At 47.8% G+C, this 17,556-nt stretch overlaps 1 long non-coding RNA gene across 1 annotated transcript; it reads right to left on the bottom strand.

Moving 5' to 3' along the window:
• Positions 1-2,851: 2,851 nt before the first annotated feature.
• LOC117056847 lies at positions 2,852-16,587 on the bottom strand. Its single transcript, XR_004427771.1, has 3 exons — positions 16,273-16,587; positions 5,454-5,534; positions 2,852-2,892 (listed from the first exon to the last, which is right to left on the bottom strand). It is a non-coding gene; the product is annotated as an uncharacterized LOC117056847 (long non-coding RNA).
• Positions 16,588-17,556: the final 969 nt, after the last annotated feature.

Here is a 17,556-nt window from a genome sequence, read left to right as displayed (position 1 = left end):
GAAGAAAAAAAAGTTTTAAAGTCCTGCTGTCTTGTTGCAGGGCGTAATATGAAACCATAAATCTGCTTGCGACTCGTAAGGGCCCCAGGACTGCCGTGAAACTAAAGTGTTTCTAGTTATCAGAATATGGATTTACTCTGGGTGATTCTGGTAGTCAGGGAGGTGAAAACCTTATCAGTTTATATGGCAAGTGCAGAGAACAATCTGCACTGTTTGCTCAACATCTGCCCCAAAGAAGGACGCTAACACACTCTTTGTGCTGCATTGGGCAGATCAGTGCCTGGTTGGGAGATTGCTTGGGTCCCTTGACGGAAAAACAGGGGATGCAGCGAGAAATGCGATTCCATTTGCATTTAAAGGTGAATCTACTCAATTCACACTTTCTGAAACAGGACACAAACCCAAACCAGGGCTGCCATACGTCCAGAATTTTGTCTGCCAGAAAAAGCGTCCGGGTGGAATTTCCAAAAACCATGTTGATTTTCGGGCGGATTTCCTAAGAACCAGCTCCCAAACTTCAGTATGTTTTGGGAGATTTCACAAAAAGAAGCTCAACAGCTTCCCCTGCCCCCCCAAGCACTTTTGTGTCTGGATTTTCACTTTTTGAAATATGGCGACCCTACCAAAACACAAGTGTCCGTTTACACTTCCCAGTGCTATGAGGGGTTTACCCATCATTCCCCCTTCCCAGGGAACTCTGGGAATTATTGCTGTGTGCGGGAAACAGGGGCCTCCCAAAAACTCCTTCCACAGATCCCAGAGTCCTTTGGGGGAAGCCATAACCATGGCCAGCCCTACGATGAGGCACAGTAAGGCAGTTGCCTCAGGTGCCAGATGCTGAGGTGCAGCAGGGAGGGTATCCCCTACATCAGCCTGCTGCCCTCAAGTGCATTGGAAGATGCTGTCCTTCCACCGCTGTTGAAGTTAGATTCAAAGTGTGCAGAGGAGGGCAACCAATATGATTGTGGGTCTGGAAATCAAGCCTTGTGAGCAATGGTTGAAGGAGCTGGGTATGTTTAGCCTGGAAAAGAGGAGGCTGAGAAGCAATATAATAGGTAAAGGTCAGGGGTGTAGGGAGCTGCTTTGCTGCCCGGGGCGCTGCTCCCTAGTGCGCTCGTGCCTTTACGTCACGGCGTGCGCGCAGCATCCCAAGTGGACTGCACATGTGTGGACATGCGCAGTCCACCCAAGATGACGCTGTGCTGCTATTCACACGCTGCAGCCTTAAAACTTGCCGCGCCCCGATCGCGGGGGCGGGGCGCTGCTCCAAGTGTCACCCCCCAGGGCGGTGCCCAGGGCAACCCGCCCCCCGCCCCCTTGCTCCGCCCCTGGTAAAGGTAAAGGGACCCCTGACCATTCGGTCCAGTCGTGTCTGACTCTGGGGTTGCGGCGCTCATTTCGCGTTAATGGCCAAGGGAGCCAGCGTATAGCTTCTGGGTCATGTGGCCAGCATGACTAAGCCGCTTCTGGCGAACCAGATCAGCGCACGGAAATGCTGTTTACCTTCCTGCCGGAGTGGCACCTATATATCTACTTGCACTTTGACGTACTTTCAAACTGCTAGGTGGGCAGGAGCTGGGACCAAGCAACGGGAGCTCACCCTGTCGTGGGGATTCAAACCGCCGACCTTCTGGTCAGCAAGCCCTAGGCTCTGTGTTTTAACCACAGCACCACCCAGGTCAATATAATAGCCATCTTCAAATGTCCAGACCTGTCACATGGAGGATGGAGCAATCTTGTGTTCTCCTGCTCCAGAGCGTAGGACTTGAACCAATGGCTTCATGTTGCAAGGCAGGAGGTTCTGACTCAACACTAGCAAGAACTTTCTGACAGTAAGAGCTGTTCGACAGTGGAACGGTCTCCCTCGGGAGGTTGTGGACTCTCCTTCCTTGGAAGCTTAGAAGAGGATGAAGAAGAAGAAGAAGAAGAAGAAGAAGAAGAAGAAGAAGAAGAAGAAGAAGAAGAAGAAGAAGAAGAAGAAGAAGAGGATTTGGATTTGATACCCGGCTTTATCACTACCCTAAGGAGTCTCAAAGCGGCTAACATTCTCCTTTCCCTTCCTCCTGCACAACAAACACTCTGTGAGGTGAGTGGGGATGAGAGACTTCAAAGAAGTGTGACTAGCCCAAGGTCACCCAGCAGCTGCATGTGGAGGAGCGGGGACGCGAACCCGGTTCACCAGATTACAAGTCTACCGCTCTTAACCACTACACCACACTGGCTCTCAGTCAAGTGATGCTCATTCCATAAGAAACCAAACTTTTAGTGTGCCAATTCCCACACTTTGGAACTCCTCACCTATTGACACCAAGCGACCACCTTCACTGTGCTGTTTTGGGCACCTGCTAAAAGTGTTCTTGTTTTAGCAAGCCTACCCAGATATGTAAAAAGTTGGCATGAACCCGGTTCCCCAGATTACGAGTCCACCGCTCTTAACCACTACACCACACTGGTGTGCCCATCTGTCATGGATGCTTTAGTTGAGATTCCTGCATTGGGGGGTTTGGACTAGTGGACCCTCAAGACCCCTTCCAACTCTACACTTCTATGATTCTATGAACCACCAGCCAAATTGACTTCTGTACGTCCCTTGGGCGAGGGCGCCATCTTGTCCTTTGCCTCGGGCAGCAAAACGTCTTGAGCTAGCCCTGGCCGCGACGGTTCAAAGTGGCACCGCAGCGCATCAAACCTACGGGTGCAAATGTGACCCAGCCCACTTCATCCTCGAAGCTTGTCGGGCCCCTGACCGCTGACCCTGCCTTGAGGATACTGCCTCCAGAAAGAAGACCGCCGCCACCGCCACGAATGCGTGGACCCCCTTCCGGCGCCGTCAACGACCTGCTCTTCGTTCGCGCTTTCTCCTCGCCTCTCCCTCTCGCCGTCCAGCTCTGCCTGTTTAAATTGGAAATTATTTGCATTACCGACAGTAAATAATAGATGAGAGCCAGACAGCGGTGTGGAGGGGAGCTCATGTCCCTTCCATAAACTGCTCCTTCCTTTAATTAGTGCGAGGCAACCTGGCGAGGATGTGAGTTGTCATGATGCTGGTAATTAAAATTGAAACTACTGGTGGGAAGAGGGGAGGAAAGGAAGGGGTGGGTAGGAGAGAGGAAAAACTCCACCCTACATGCATATATATATATATATATATAGGCACTCTTGTTGGAAGCCGCCAAGCCTCTGGACCCGCTCCGCAGTAAAGAGCGATAATGAAGGTGAGAATTCCCGGAGGGAGGAGGGGCAGCTGCCACGACGGCTGAACTTACACCAGACGAAAATGTACGGCCAATTAGAGGTGGCTGCCGCGAAGCCGGGGATCTGAGATTAGTTTGCACCTTGGGAACATGGCAGGAGAGGGACAGGGGAGCGGGCCTTCCCCCACACCCCCTTTCCCCCCTGGAATGTGGGTGGGGGGGAGGTGGTGGTGGAGAGAAGCTTTTTTCTTCCCCCACCCTGGTTGGAAACGTCAAAGCAACGTTCTCGGATTGGCCTGTCGGGCTCGCCACTCAAAGGAGGGGCAAACTCTGCGGCAGAACACGTGCTTGGCATGCAGAAGGTTCCAGGTTCAATCCTGGTAGGGCTGGGGGGAGATCCCAGAGGGCAGGCGTAGGCAAACTCGACCCTCCAGATGTTTTGGGACTACAACTCCCATGATCCCTAGCTAAGAGGTCCCGTGGTCAGGGATGATAGGAACTGTAGTCTCAAAACATCTGGAGGGCCGAGTTTGCCTGTGCCTGGTCTAGGGTTATTAAACCTCCAGGTCTGACCGGAAGTCTCCAGGTTTGCCGTGGCCCCCTCCAGGTGGCAGAGGTGGGGCTTGGACCTTCAGGTGAGAGATAGCACTAATGATGATGATGATGATGATGATGATGATGAAAGAAGGTGGCATGCCATTAGCCTGTGTGTGAAGACAGGCTTTGGTGGATCGAGAGGACAATATCAATCGTGGGGCCAACAGCAAAGAAGGTGGTTGCTAGACGTGAGGAAGTGAGGGGCAGATGGGACTCATCCACCTGGGAAGGGAGCCCATCAAGGAGAAGGAAAACTCTGATCCTAAACGCCCGCTGCCTTGCAGGACATCTTCAGGAGAGGAAAAGGGCTAAGGTGTAAACCCTACACAAATCCAGAGTGGAGTCCCTAAGGCGGTTCAGTGGTGTCTTCCATGCTTCCTTCTGGCAACTCCTGAAGCCCAGCTGGTGCCAAACGTCTTGCTCTGCTTTCCTTTGGACCGCACTAGCGAGGCTGAGAGGGAGGTCGTGTCATCTGGGCAGCCCAGGACCTCCAGTCACACTGCCCAGGCTTGCGGCCCAGGGAGGTCACTTCAGTGCTGCAGACGCAGCCATTTGGCTTCACCCTTGGAGGGGCGCTCCGTTGTCTCTCGAGACAGACGGGTGACAACATTAAGAAGCCTGTGCATGCAACTTGCAAGCTTCAGGCGGGTGACAGCTGGCTGCAGATTATAGCATAGACACTCTGGGGGCAGGCTGCTCTCCTCCGCTCCACTCTCCCAATTAACCTCTGTCTCCAAAGCCCGCTCCCATGGCATCACCAGGTTCAGGGTACTCTGGGATGAGGATCAAGGCTCCTTCCATGCCTCCATTGATAGTCCTTGGGACTATCACCACACCAAACTTGTTTCCGGATCTTTTTTGAAGCCTCTTTCAGCATTTGTGCCTGGGTGCAACCTGTCCTTGAACTCTGATGACACCTCTTCCTTACCTGGAAGGATGTCCGTGTGTGTGCAAAAACCAGCCGAGGCGAAATTTGCATTTCTTGTCCCCCCCAATTTTGCTTCCGGCCCTGCCCAGCTCTGGCATGCGGCCCCCGAGAAGGGTATACGGCCTCCGGATTGAAGGAGATTCCCCATCCCTAGTCTAGAGCAGGAATTTGCAAGCCAATACACTCTTAATAACTGGGACGCAGGGGGCGCTGTGGTCTAAACCGCAGACCCTAGGGCTTGCCGATCAGAAGGTTGGTGGTTCGAATCCCTGCGACGGGGTGAGCTACCTTTGTTCGGTCCCAGCTCCTGCCAACCTAGCAGTTCGAAAGCACGTCAAAGTGCAAGTAGATAAATAGGTACCACTCCGGCGGGAAGGTAAATGGCGTTTCCGTGCACTACTCTGGTTCGCCAGAAGCTGGCCACAAATGCTGGCTCCCTCGGCCTATAGAGCCAGTTGACCGCGCAACCCCAGAGTCGTCTGCGACTGGACCTAATGGTCAGGGGTCCCTTAACCTTTACCCTTACCCTCTTAATAATTACATTTTCATAGACCTCGAAACCGCTGCTTTCTTTTAGCAGCAGAGGGAATAAAAGAACCACCTTAAGCTTTCAGAGAGAGAGAGAGAGAAGACAGAGAAAGTAATTTTATGAGAAGCCAACTTGTAACTAATTTAATGTTTACCCAATAACAAGGACTTCTTGGGGAAAGAAAATTGGGGGGGGGGAGCCTTACCTTTCCAGGAGCCGCAGGTAACACTGTCAATTCATAATTGTGCTGATCCCTTATTATCCTCCGCTTTAATAAATAATTTACCTAAATTATTAAAATGAAAATTTCAACATTATTAAAAATTAACCAGGTTAAATGAGCAAACAATAAATACGCCAGCTTTGTCCTGCGTGACAGGGGTCTGCGGGCTTTTTATTGCCTTTTTAACTCAAGCGCAAATAATACTCTTTCCTGTCTCCGCGTCTCTCTCGTTTGGAATCGCCTTTAGAGGCCACGGGTGACCCGTAAGACTTGAATCCGTGGCCCCTGGTTGGCTAAGGAGAAAGGCATTTCCTCCTCCTCCTCGGCCTGCTGGGAACCCCTCGTTCCTAGATCCAGTTACATCCTTTCCCTTAGATCCAGCCCTGATTCACAGCCAGCTGGACAGGGGTGAGAAAATAATGGTTTTCCAGATGTTCTTGGACTCAAGCCTCCCCCAGTCCCAGCCAGCATGGCCAGTGGTCAGGGATGGTGGAAGCTGGTCCATTAGGGTGTGTTGGACCCAGCAGCCTACACAACTCAGGTCCAGGCTATCCCATACGAGCCTGCCAGGACTCTTGGATCTTTGGGGGAGGCCCTTCTTTCAGCACCCCAACCCTCCCAGGCATGCGTGGTGGTGACACAGGACAGGACCTTCTTGGTGGCTGCTCCCAGACTCTGAAACTCCCTCCCTAGAGAAGCCATACTGGCTCACTCCTTGCTGTCCTTTCATTGGTTGTCTTATTCCGATAGGCTTCTGGGAACTGACTCTTTTTCTAAGGGATGGGCTTTTAAATAGAGCAGTGAGAGCTGGACCATAAAGAAGGCTGATCGCCGTAGAATTGATGCTTTTGAATTATGGTGCTGGAGGAGACTCTTGAGAGTCCCATGGACTGCAAGAAGATCAAACCTATCCATTCTCAAGGAAATCGGCCCTGAGTGCTCACTAGAAGGACAGATCCTGAAGTTGAGGCTCCAGTACTTTGGCCACCTCATGAGAAGAGAAGACTTCCTAGAAAAGACCCTGATGTTGGGAAAGATGGAGGGCACAAGGAGAAGGGGACGACAGAGGATGAGACGGTTGGACAGTGTTCTCGAAGCTACTAACATGAGTTTGGCCAAACTGCGAGAGGCAGTGGAGGATAGGTGTGCCTGGCGTGCTCTGGTCCATGGGGTCACGAAGAGTCGGACACGACTGAACGACTGAACAACAACAACAACGTGCTGTTTATATTATCGGGGGGGGGGGTGTTATTGGGTTATTGTTTTTATTTTATTAGGTATTTTGTGGTTTTACTGTATATCTTGATTTTCTTCTGTGAACTGTACTGAGACCCCCGGGTATAGGGGGGTATATAAATTCCATAAAGAATAATAATAATAATAATGTATTTTTACAGATTTGTGTTTTTATATTGTTTTGATTATGTTAAAACTGCTTTTTAACTATTATCTGTTTGTGGCCTTCTGTATCTTACCTGTGTTGTTTTAATTTGTCGAAACAAAATAAAATAAAAAATCCCTTCCAGTAGCACCTTAGAGACCAACTAAGTTTGTGCACACTTCTTCAGATACACTGAAACAGAAGTCACCAGACCCTTATATATAGTGAGAGGGTGGGGAGGGGCATTACTCAGAAGGGGGGTGGGAATGGGGGATTGGCTGATAGGTGTGGAAAACCTGTTGACGACTGTTAATGACTGCAATTGGTCTTACAGGAAAAAGCAAGGGGTGAGATGGCTAAAGATAGCTTTGTCATGTACAGGTGAAACTCGAAAAAATAGAATATCGTGGAAAGGTTCGTTTCTTTCAGTAATTCAACTTAAAAGGTGAAACTAATATATGAGATAGACTCATGACATGCAAAGCGAGATATGTCAAGCCTTTATTTGTTATAATTGTGATGATTATGGCATACAGCTGATGAAAACCCCAAATTAACAATTTCAACTTTGGGGTTTTCATCAGCTGTACGTCACAATCATCACAATTATAACAAGCAAAGGCTTGACATATCTTGCTTTGCATGTCATGAGTTTATCTCGTATGTTAAACTCCAGTAGCTAATGAAAACAATTGCTTACATAAATGGACTTTTCAACAAGCACACCCTACGCCAATCGCGACCTCTCACCGCCAAAGAAACACAAGCGAACAACAGAGAACCAACACAAACAATGCTGACACCAAATCCTACATATACTAAGAAAAAAAGAAACATCGCCCCCCCACCCCCCCACCTCCTCCCCCACTTTCTGCCTAATGTCTCAACAACCAAAATTGATCTGTAAAAATGTTACATGGAAAAATGCGAGAGACATTGTACACACTTTTGTAAACCAAGAAAATCTCTAATTTAAAAAAATGGACTTTTCCACAATATTCTAATTTTTCGAGTTTCACCTGTATAATGAGATAAGAATCCAGTGTCTCTATTCAGACCAGGTCTCTCCATGGTTTTAAGTTTGGTAATAAGCTGCAATTCAGCAACTTCTCTTTCCAGTCTATTTCTGAAATTCTTTTGTAATAAGACAGCTACTTTGAGATCTTGTATAGGATGTCCTGGGAGACTGGCGTGTTCTCCTACTGGTTTCTCTGTCTTGTGATTCCTGATGTTCTAATTTGTGTTAGCCGCTTGAAGTATTAATAATAATAATAATAATCAGTGGTTTTTTCTGGGGGTACTCAAGGCTGCACAGTACCGGTACTGCCCCCCCCCAAATGTTAAAAGCGTGGCACTTACTGAAACAACTTCATGGTGAGGGGAGAGTCATCTTGTGTTTGGGTCCTTCTTGTGGGTTCCCCACAGGCAACTTGTTGGCCCCTGTGAGATGCTGGACTAGAAGGGCTATGGGCCTGATCCAGCAGGCTATTTTTATGTTCCTATGTCCATAAAGTTTCAGGTCTTTGAACAAAAATTGCACTGCAAAACATTTTTGCACTTTTCTGTGCCCACCTTTGAAAACCGATGCAGAGGGGGCTGAGCAGGCTAGGATTTGAAAGCATTCTCCATTTAAAGAGCTGCCATGTCCAAGTTTGAGTAAGAACATAGGAACTTTAGGAGAGCCTGCAGCTGGATCAGGCCAAGGGCCATTGAGTTCACTATCCTGGTTCTTACAGTGGCTGACCAGATGCCTATAGAAAACCAGCAAGCAGGATTCGAACACGAGAGCCCTTTCTCCTCCTGTGGTTTCCAGAAATTCGGATTCAGAAGCATCATTGCCTCTATCTTTGCAAGCATGTGAATAGTCCTCTCCTCCAGGAATACCGTATTGGCCTGAATATAAGCCGCACCTGAAAGTAAGCAGCACCTTTAAAATTGAAGGGGAGGGGAGACAGTGCCCGGGCTGCTTCCTGGGGGGGGGGGTGTGCCGCACCGCTTTGCCAGCGGTCTTCCCCCCTTCCCCCTTCTTTCTGGCGGCTCAGGGGAGGCTTGGGAGCAGTGGGCGGGCTGCGCGCCGTTGGTGAGGCGGTGTGGTGTAGTGGTTAAGAGCGGTAAACTCATAATCCGGTGAACTGGCTTCGCTTCCCCGCTCCTCCACATGCAGCTGCTGGGTGACCTTGGGCTAGTCACACTTCTCTGAAGTCTGTCAGCCCCACTCACCTCACAGAGTGTTTGTTGTGGGGGAGGAAGGGAAAAGGAGAATGTTAGCCGCTTTGAGACTCCTTCGGGTAGTGATAAAGCGGGATATCAAATCCAAACTATTCTTCTTCCCATACTCCTGGGGTGGGGGGGTGAGCCATGCCGCTTTGCTGGCAGCGTAAGGTCGTGAATATAAGTTGCACCTTCACTTTTCACTGTCATAATTTGGGGGGGGTAGGCTTATATTCGGGCCAATACGGTATGTCCAATCAGAGGCGGTTTTAGGGTAGCCAACCAGTGCAGCTTCACTGGGTGCCACACTGCGGGGGGGGGGGGTCCATAACAATGCTGTAGAGTGGAGTCTGAGAGGCGCGGGGCCAAGTTTTAGCACCACACAGGGCCCTGCTGAAATTTGAGAGCCCCACCTCCGCCACTGGTCCAATCCTTTCCTGAAGCCATAGAAGCTGGTGGCCCTCCCCGAGTCCCATCCCTCATGCATCACAGTTCAAAGATAATGAACCTTCCTAGGACCCTCGTACTTACGGGACCGCCTCTCCTGGTATGTCCCGCAGAGGACCCTAAGGTCCATGAATAATAATAGCTTAAAGGCTATCCTGCACCAGGGCCAGGGCCTTTTCAGTGATGGCTCCGACCTGGTGGAATGCTCTGTCCCATTAGACTAGGGCCCTGCAGGACTTGATCTCCTTCCGCCTGGCCTTCAATTTGAATTAGCCTGATCCTCTATTCCCTTTTCCCTTTCCTCTTCTATGAAGAAGCCCTTTCTGGGACCCCACATTTAAATTCTTCCCTGGTCTCCTTGCTGGCCCTAGTAGGATCAACTTGGCCAGTTAGTCCTGGTGAACATTTGATGTCTACTGACTGGGGTTAGTTCTCCCCGCCCCCCGCCCAAATGACCCCTGAATTTTTGAATTTGATTGATATTGACGCTGCATTTTATGTTGTATTTCATGCTGTTTTGTGCTGTTTTTTTAAGTCGCATTTTAATCAATGTTTTATATTTTCTGTTAGCCGCCCTGAGCCCGGTTTTTAAACCGGGAAGGGCAGGATATAAATAAAAATTATTATTATTATTATTATTATTATTAGAAGTACAGAAGTGGTCAGCCTACTCAAAAATGGGTTGCTAAGAAAAATTATTTCCGTCAGCTGAAAAGTCCCTGGTAGTAGCTTGGGAATGAACAGGTCCACCTTAGTACCATTCCTTTTTAGTGGGATTCTTCCTTCCTTCCTTCCTTCCTTCCTTCCTTCCTTCCTTCCTTCCTTCCTTCCTTTCTTTCTCCCTCCGTCTCTTTCTCCCCTTCCGTCCTCCTCCCCCCACATGCCCCAATTAACTTCCCTCCTCCCTGCAATGTATGTGACATTATCAGAGATGCGGCAATTTAGCTTGTAATTAAATTGTTATACTAAGCATCCCACCTCCGGTACGTTGGAGTGTGTGTGCCCTCCCAGGCCCCGTTAGTGTCCCCCCCACTCCTTGATCCATGAACACCACTCCCATTTGATATCAATAGGATATAGATCCGAGAGCGCAGGGGGTCCCTGAAGAGAACACAGTCTGCCGGTACTTCAGAATACAAACAGCTTCTATTCATACAAAATTCATTAAAGCCTGCTGCTCTTGAAGGGATGCGACTCTGTCATTTCTAATTGAAAGATCTGGTTTCAAAGATGGTTTATCTTCCTCGCTACACCTCTAGCCAGATAATGTGTGTGCGGGAGAGAGAGAGAGAGAGAGAGAGTGCGGGCAAATTCCCCGTTATCTCTAAAAGGGCCTGTTTCCCTACATTATGTTGCTGTGGAGGGCTGGTTCACACACGGCGGCGTTCCTCACTTGAGGACTGCAGCATCAAGTGATGACTTTCATGTGTGAGTGGCTTGCCGTGAATATAATATAATTTAATATCTGGTACGCAGGCTGAGACCCTCCCTGCCCGCGGACTGTCTCGCCAGAGTGGTGCATGCTCTGGTTATCTCCCGCTTGGACTACTGCAATGCGCTCTATGCGGGGCTACCTTTGAAGGTGACCCGGAAATTACAACTCATGCTCAATGCGGAGCTAGACTGGTGACTGGGAGCGGCCGCCGGGACCGCATAACACCGGTCCTGAAAGACCTACATTGGCTCCCAGTAAATTTCCGAGCACAATTCAAAGTCTTGGTGCTGACCTTGAAAGCCCTAAATGGCCTTGACCCGGTATACCTGAAGAAGCGTCTCCACCCATATCGTTCAGCCCGAACACTGAGGTCCAGCTCCGAGGGCCTTCTGGCTGTTCCCTCCCTGCGAGAAGTGAGGTTACAGGGAACCAGGCAGAGGGCCTTCTCGGTAGTGGCACCCGCCCTGTGGAACACCCTCCCATCTGATGACAAGGAAATAAACAACTCTCTGACTTTTTGAAGACATCTGAAGGCAGCCCTGTTTAGGGAAGTTTTAAATGTTTGATGTTTTATCGTGTTTTTAATATTCTGTTGGAGGCCGCCCAGAGTGGCTAGGGAAACCCAGCCAGATTGGGGGGGGGTATAAATAAATTTATTATTATTATTATTATTATTATTATTATTATTATTACATCAGATGTCAAGGAAATAAGCAGATATCCTATTTTTAAGAGACATCTGAAGGCAGCCCTGTTTAGGGAAGTTTTTAATATCTAACGCTGTATTGTTTTAACATTCGTTTGGGAGCCGCCCGGAGTGGCTGGGGAAGCTCAGTCAGATGGGCGGGGTACAAATAATAAAATTATTATTATTATTATTATTATTATTATTATTATTATTATTATTATTATTATTATCATGGAGTCTGTCTTCATGTCATGTCCCCACTAGGACCCTCTGGCACTAACATCTGACATTAGAGGTGGACAGTAACCAAATACAAGCGACAGTTACGAATTTCCCATAATGCCTCAGTGTGCTGACATACAGTTGGTCTGAGGCAAAGTGGGAAATCAACATGGCGGCCCTTGCTTCTGCCATTTTACATCTCCCACAATGCCTTGGAGGCACGCCGCATCAGGTGCCCCAGGGCACTATGGGAAGTTTTATTTATTCATTCACGTTAAGGCATTTATAAAGCACTTAATGTTTTAAAAATCTCTCAGCGGTGTACAACAATCGATAGCACTAAAAAAAAGAAATGCAGCCTGAAGCCAATAAAGCAGCGGCATGAAAGGATATAAAGAAAACCCCGAATAAGATAGGCATTTGGAGGATTCACATGCGTAAAGCAGAAAAAGTCTGGGCAAAAATATACATCTTTACAAGACGTCTGACGCTTCTATTGTTTGCTGTGTCATGTATGGCAGAGGGAAGGGCATTTCACAGAACAGGGGCACCACACATTTAAAGAGCTATGATGCCCCTTTGGGGTTCTCCCAAAGAATTCTGGGAGCTGTAGTTTGTTAAAGGTGCTGAGAGTTGTTAGGAGACCCCCTCATCCCCCTCCGAGAACTACAATTCCCAGAGTTCCCTGTGAAGAATGATTGACTGCCAAACCCGAACTGGTGGATTCAAATTGCAAGAAAAGAGATTCCAACTAAACATCAGGAAGAATTTTCTGACGGTTAGAGCTGTTCAACTGTGGAACAGACTCCCACAAGGGGTAGTGGACTCTCTTTCCTTGGAGGTTTTCAAACAGAGGTTGGACGGCCTTCTGACATGGATGCTTTAGCTGAGATTCCTGTGTTGCAGGGGGTTGGACTGGATGACCCTTGGGGTCCCTTCCAACTCTATAACTCTTATGATTCTAATTTGTTGCATTCAGCTGCCTAGGGTGGACTAGATGACTTTTAAGTTCCCTTCCTTGAGTCTAGGAAACACTTCTCCCTTTGAGAGATTTTTTTTATATATGTGTTGGAAGCCGCCCAGAGTAGCTGAGGCAACCCAACCAGGTGGCCGGGGGTATAAATTATATTATTATTATTATTATTATTATTATTATTATTATTATTATTATTATTATTATTGTAAAGGGACCCCTGACCATTAAGTCCAGTCGTGTCTAACTCTGGGGTTGCGGCACTCATCTTGCGTTAATGGCCGAGGGAGCCGGCGTACAGCTTCCGGGTCATGTGGCAGCATTACTAAGCGGCTTCTGGCGAAACAGAGCAGTGCACAGAAACGCCGTTTATCTTCCCGCCAGAGTGGTACCTATTTATCTACTTGCACTTTTGACATGCTTTCGAACTGCTAGGTGGGCAGAAGCTGGGACCGAACAACGGGAGCTCACCACGTCGCGGGGATTCGAACCGCCGACCTTCTGATCGGCAAGCCCTAGGGCTCTGTGGTTTAACCCACAGCGCCACCTGTGTCCCATATTATATTATATTATATTATATTATATTATATTATATTATATTATATTATATCCCTGCTTTTTTCTGAGAGATTCTGTTTGTGTTTAACATTGTTTATCCTGGCAAACTTTCTTCCCTGTTGAACGTTGCTGAAGCATGGAGAGAGAAGTCTGGCAGATACACGAACCAGCCGAAAGTCGCATAAGAAAAAAATAAGGGAAGGCTCTCTCTCTGCACACCGCCCCCCCCTATACTTGGGGACCTCAATGAGTATTGATTTCTCTGTCACATGGCGAGGCCCCTCCGTGGCACGGACAGAGCTGGTATCTGAATTGCTCAGTGCTTTAACCACAATTAAGGCGCTAATGGGGGTCGGCCGCTCCTTTCAAACGCGGGTTGGCAACAAAAATCCTAATGCAGGAATTGCACAAATTGATATTGTCAATAGAATGGATTCGACCCGATAGCGCTAAGCAACGCTGTCTGTGCTCTGTGGTAGGAAAGGGCTAATTCCATCCGGGAGGGAAGGGAACGGTGGAGAAAGAGGGGGGGGAGAAGGGAGACACACTAGGCCTATTCAAGATTTGATGGCGAGATTCTGGAAGCATGTTTATTAAGAGGAAACCTGGGGGTTGGGAGAGAATCCCAGAAAATAATTGCATATACATATGAAGGTGACACATACCAGATCAGATCATTGGCTTGCAGAGACCCTGTGCTGCTTTGCCTGGCTTGGTCGGCAGAGAGCTATCTTGGGTCTCTGGCTGGGCTCTGGGTTCCAAACATCCCGCCCGGAGTCATTTTAGTTGCTATTGGGGCTTTCCTGGGGGCCCACGCAAGGACCCAAATTTGAAAGAACGCATTTGGAAGACAACTGGTGTGGTTGGATAATCTGTGCCCCCAGCTGCAGTAGGCTGAGATGGAGGAATCCCTCAATTTCTCTTTGTTTTCCTTATTTCCCCAGTATTTGGTTTCCAACCTTTACACGACGGTTTGCAATTTTAGAAAAGTCTGCGCAAAATATGGTCAGCGTCTTGGTGCAAATTTCGCCAACTGTACAAATTATTTCAATGCGACTTTGCCTTATGTGCTGTGCTGATTTTACTAGGGGTGTGTGTATGTGTATAAAATTAGAGTTTAATTACATTTTTAAAAATGACCTTTTATATCTTTTTAGCTGTTTGTATTTTAACTTTGTTGTTTTCATTTGTTCAAGCCGCCTTGAGTCCCTTTCTTGGGGAAAAGGTGCAATATAAATAAATATAACTAAATAATCATACACAGTTTTGCCAATATTGCCCCTAATAACAAAATGTTTCTGGAGGCTACTTCCACTAGGATTCATGCTTTGCTTCTCATTCGCTTTAAAGAAAGGCCATTTTGATATTACGTATTTAATTTTTGCTCCAGAAACCATAGCTCTGGGAGGGGCATATGGGGGGGGGTCTCCCAGCAAGTCTTGACACCCTTAACAAACTAAAGCTCCCAGGATTCAGATGGACTTTGCAGAACTGGCGAAAGTGACGGGAAGAATCCGGAACCAGCGAGACCAAGCATTCCAAAAGGAATGGAATAAATTTACCAGTATATTATATTTGAAAGACAGCTGTAAGCAATTAACCTCATTAGCAGGGTTATATGAAAGATATGTAAGATGAAATTGCTACCCATTCAGGTTGAGTGATATAATATTTTAGGTAATGCTATAACAAGGATGTATGGAAGTGCGAGTTGGAACATCAAGAAGGCTGATCGCCGAAGAATTGATGCTTTTGAATTATGGTGCTGGAGGAGACTCTTGAGAGTCCCATGGACTGTAAGGAGATCAGACCTATCCATTCTGAAGGAACAGGTAGGTAGCCGTGTTGGTCTGCCATAGTCAAAACAAAATTAAAAAATTCCTTCCAGTAGCACCATAGAGACCATAGAATCATAGAGTTGGAAGAGACCGCAAGGGCCATCCAGTCCAACCCCCTGCCAAGCAGGAAACACCATCAAAGCATTCCTGACAGATGGCTGTCAAGCCTCCGCTTAAAGATCTCCAAAGAAGGAGATTGCACCACACTCCTAAGTTTGTTCTTGGTATGAGCTTTCATGTGCATGTATCTGAAGAAGTGTGCATGCACACGAAAGCTCATACCAAGAACAAACTTAGTTGGTCCCTAAGGTGCTACTGGAAGGAATTTTTTTTAATTTTTAATTTTGTATCATTCTGAAGGAAATCAGCCCTGAGTGCTTACTGGAAGGACAGATCCTGAAGCTGAGGCTCCACCTCCTGAGAAGAGAAGGCTCCCTGGAAAAGACCCTGATGTTGGGAAAGATGGAGGGCATAAGGAGAAGGGGACGACAGAGGATGAGATGGTTGGACAGTGTTCTCGAAGCTACTAACATGAGTTTGGCCAAACTGCCTCCCGCTGCGATGAGGCAGTGGAAGACAGGAGTGCCTGGCGTGATCTGGTCCATGGGGTCACAAAGAGTTGGACACAACTGAACGACTGAACAACAACAACTCCTCTCTTGTTTTTTTTTTTCAATACTCAGAAGACAGGAGTGCCTGGCGTGCTCTGGTCCATGGGGTCACCAAGAGTCGGACATGACTAAACGACTAAACAACAACAACATAACAAGGATAGGGAACGAAGCGAAATGTAAAGGTGTAAAGTTTAATTTTGTAAACCACCAGACGGGAGGAGCCAAAGAGATAAAACAGAGGGCACGATGTTACGTAATGTGATTATATGTAAAAACCAATAAAAATCATTTACCAAAAAAAGAGAGATGCATGGGGGGGGGGGTCAAGGCTGCTGCTGGCTTTTTCCTTTCCCTGTTCCTGCTGCCTTCCCAGCTTTGCATCAGTTGCCTCGACTCCTCCATCCCTCATCTGCCTTCCTGTCCCTCCTCCTCACCTTTTGACTCCCTCTCCTTCCAGGCGAGCTGCAGAGGCAACCTCCCCTGACGGGGCTCACCCAAGGGAACCGAGGGGTGGGAAACTTTTCCGGGGTCCGTGTGAAAAGAGGAAGTCCGGACCATTAAGGGCAGCCAACAGACAGAGGCTGGGTTCCTGGAGGTGGTCAGCGCGGGAGGCGAGAGGAAAGGGGGAAAGCCCCCTGATGGATTATCAGGCGCTGTCAAAGTTTCAGCCGAGTGGAAAACTTGGGAGGCTGGAGGGAGCAAGTAACCCATGAAAACTCACCTCTTCCTTTTCCTGTTTGTGGCAGGGCAGCGTGTCCAGATCAAGGCACCTGTCGGCACCCGGCATAAATTGTCCAATTTACGAGGCACCAGAGCCCCCATCCCATAATGGCTAGGGAAATTCCATGCCAATGGGGGCAGTAGGTGTCAGTGGCTCCATTCTCACTCCCTTTTCCACCGTTACCTAATTGCTCCCCACCCTCAAAAGAAATTATTGTTTTTTTTCCAGAGCTCTCTCCGAAAGGTGGGCCCTGAGACTCAAGAGGGATGAGGGTGAGGTGGGTGCACACCAGGTTTTTAAAAATGTGGCAGAATTTCACCAACACCCCAGGTTTCCCAGCCCTGTTAGTGTGATCTATGTTAAGGTTGCAGCGGACCAATCTCAGGCCTGGAGCTGCACGTTTATGCAATGAATTAGTGAATGGTGAGCGATTTTTTTTTTTAAATTCTCCCAGCTTCTCGTTTCTTCAGTTCAGCTTTCCCATTTCCACACCCCTTTGCGATTAAGAGAGAGAGAGAAATCCCCATGAAAATTCACCAGCGTTTTAGTGCAAAATCCTCCCAATATACATAATTCTTCTTTTTGTAAATTGCTTAGAGGTAGGTTCGTTTTTACATTTAAGCAGTGTGCAGATTTTGTTAAACAAATCAATAATTGCAATGCAATTTCCCCGGATATAACATGTTTCTGCACACATTGCTAGGCTGCAGAATGGCATTGCGTAACCCAGAGAAATGCAAATTTCAAAGGACGGGTGGCTTTCAATTTGCAAACTGTTTCGGAAAGTCAACGTGAACTTGCAAACGTTCAACCGAATCACTTTTCTCCCCATCCTTAAGCTGTAGGGCTATGGGTCAGATTCAGCTTCTTTCTATTTCTTATTGTTCCAATCTTATGTCCAGGTCTCCACATTTCCACATCAAGTTTGCAGCATTTGTTGTTGTTATTAGTCCTCATGAAAATTCAGCAGCATTTTGCTGCGAATTTCTCCCAGTAC

The sequence above is a fragment of the Lacerta agilis genome, chromosome 13 (assembly GCF_009819535.1).
Source record: "Lacerta agilis isolate rLacAgi1 chromosome 13, rLacAgi1.pri, whole genome shotgun sequence".
NCBI lineage: Eukaryota > Metazoa > Chordata > Lepidosauria > Squamata > Lacertidae > Lacerta > Lacerta agilis.
Note: the sequence above shows the minus strand (reverse complement) of the source record. Positions and strands in the feature narration are given on the sequence as shown.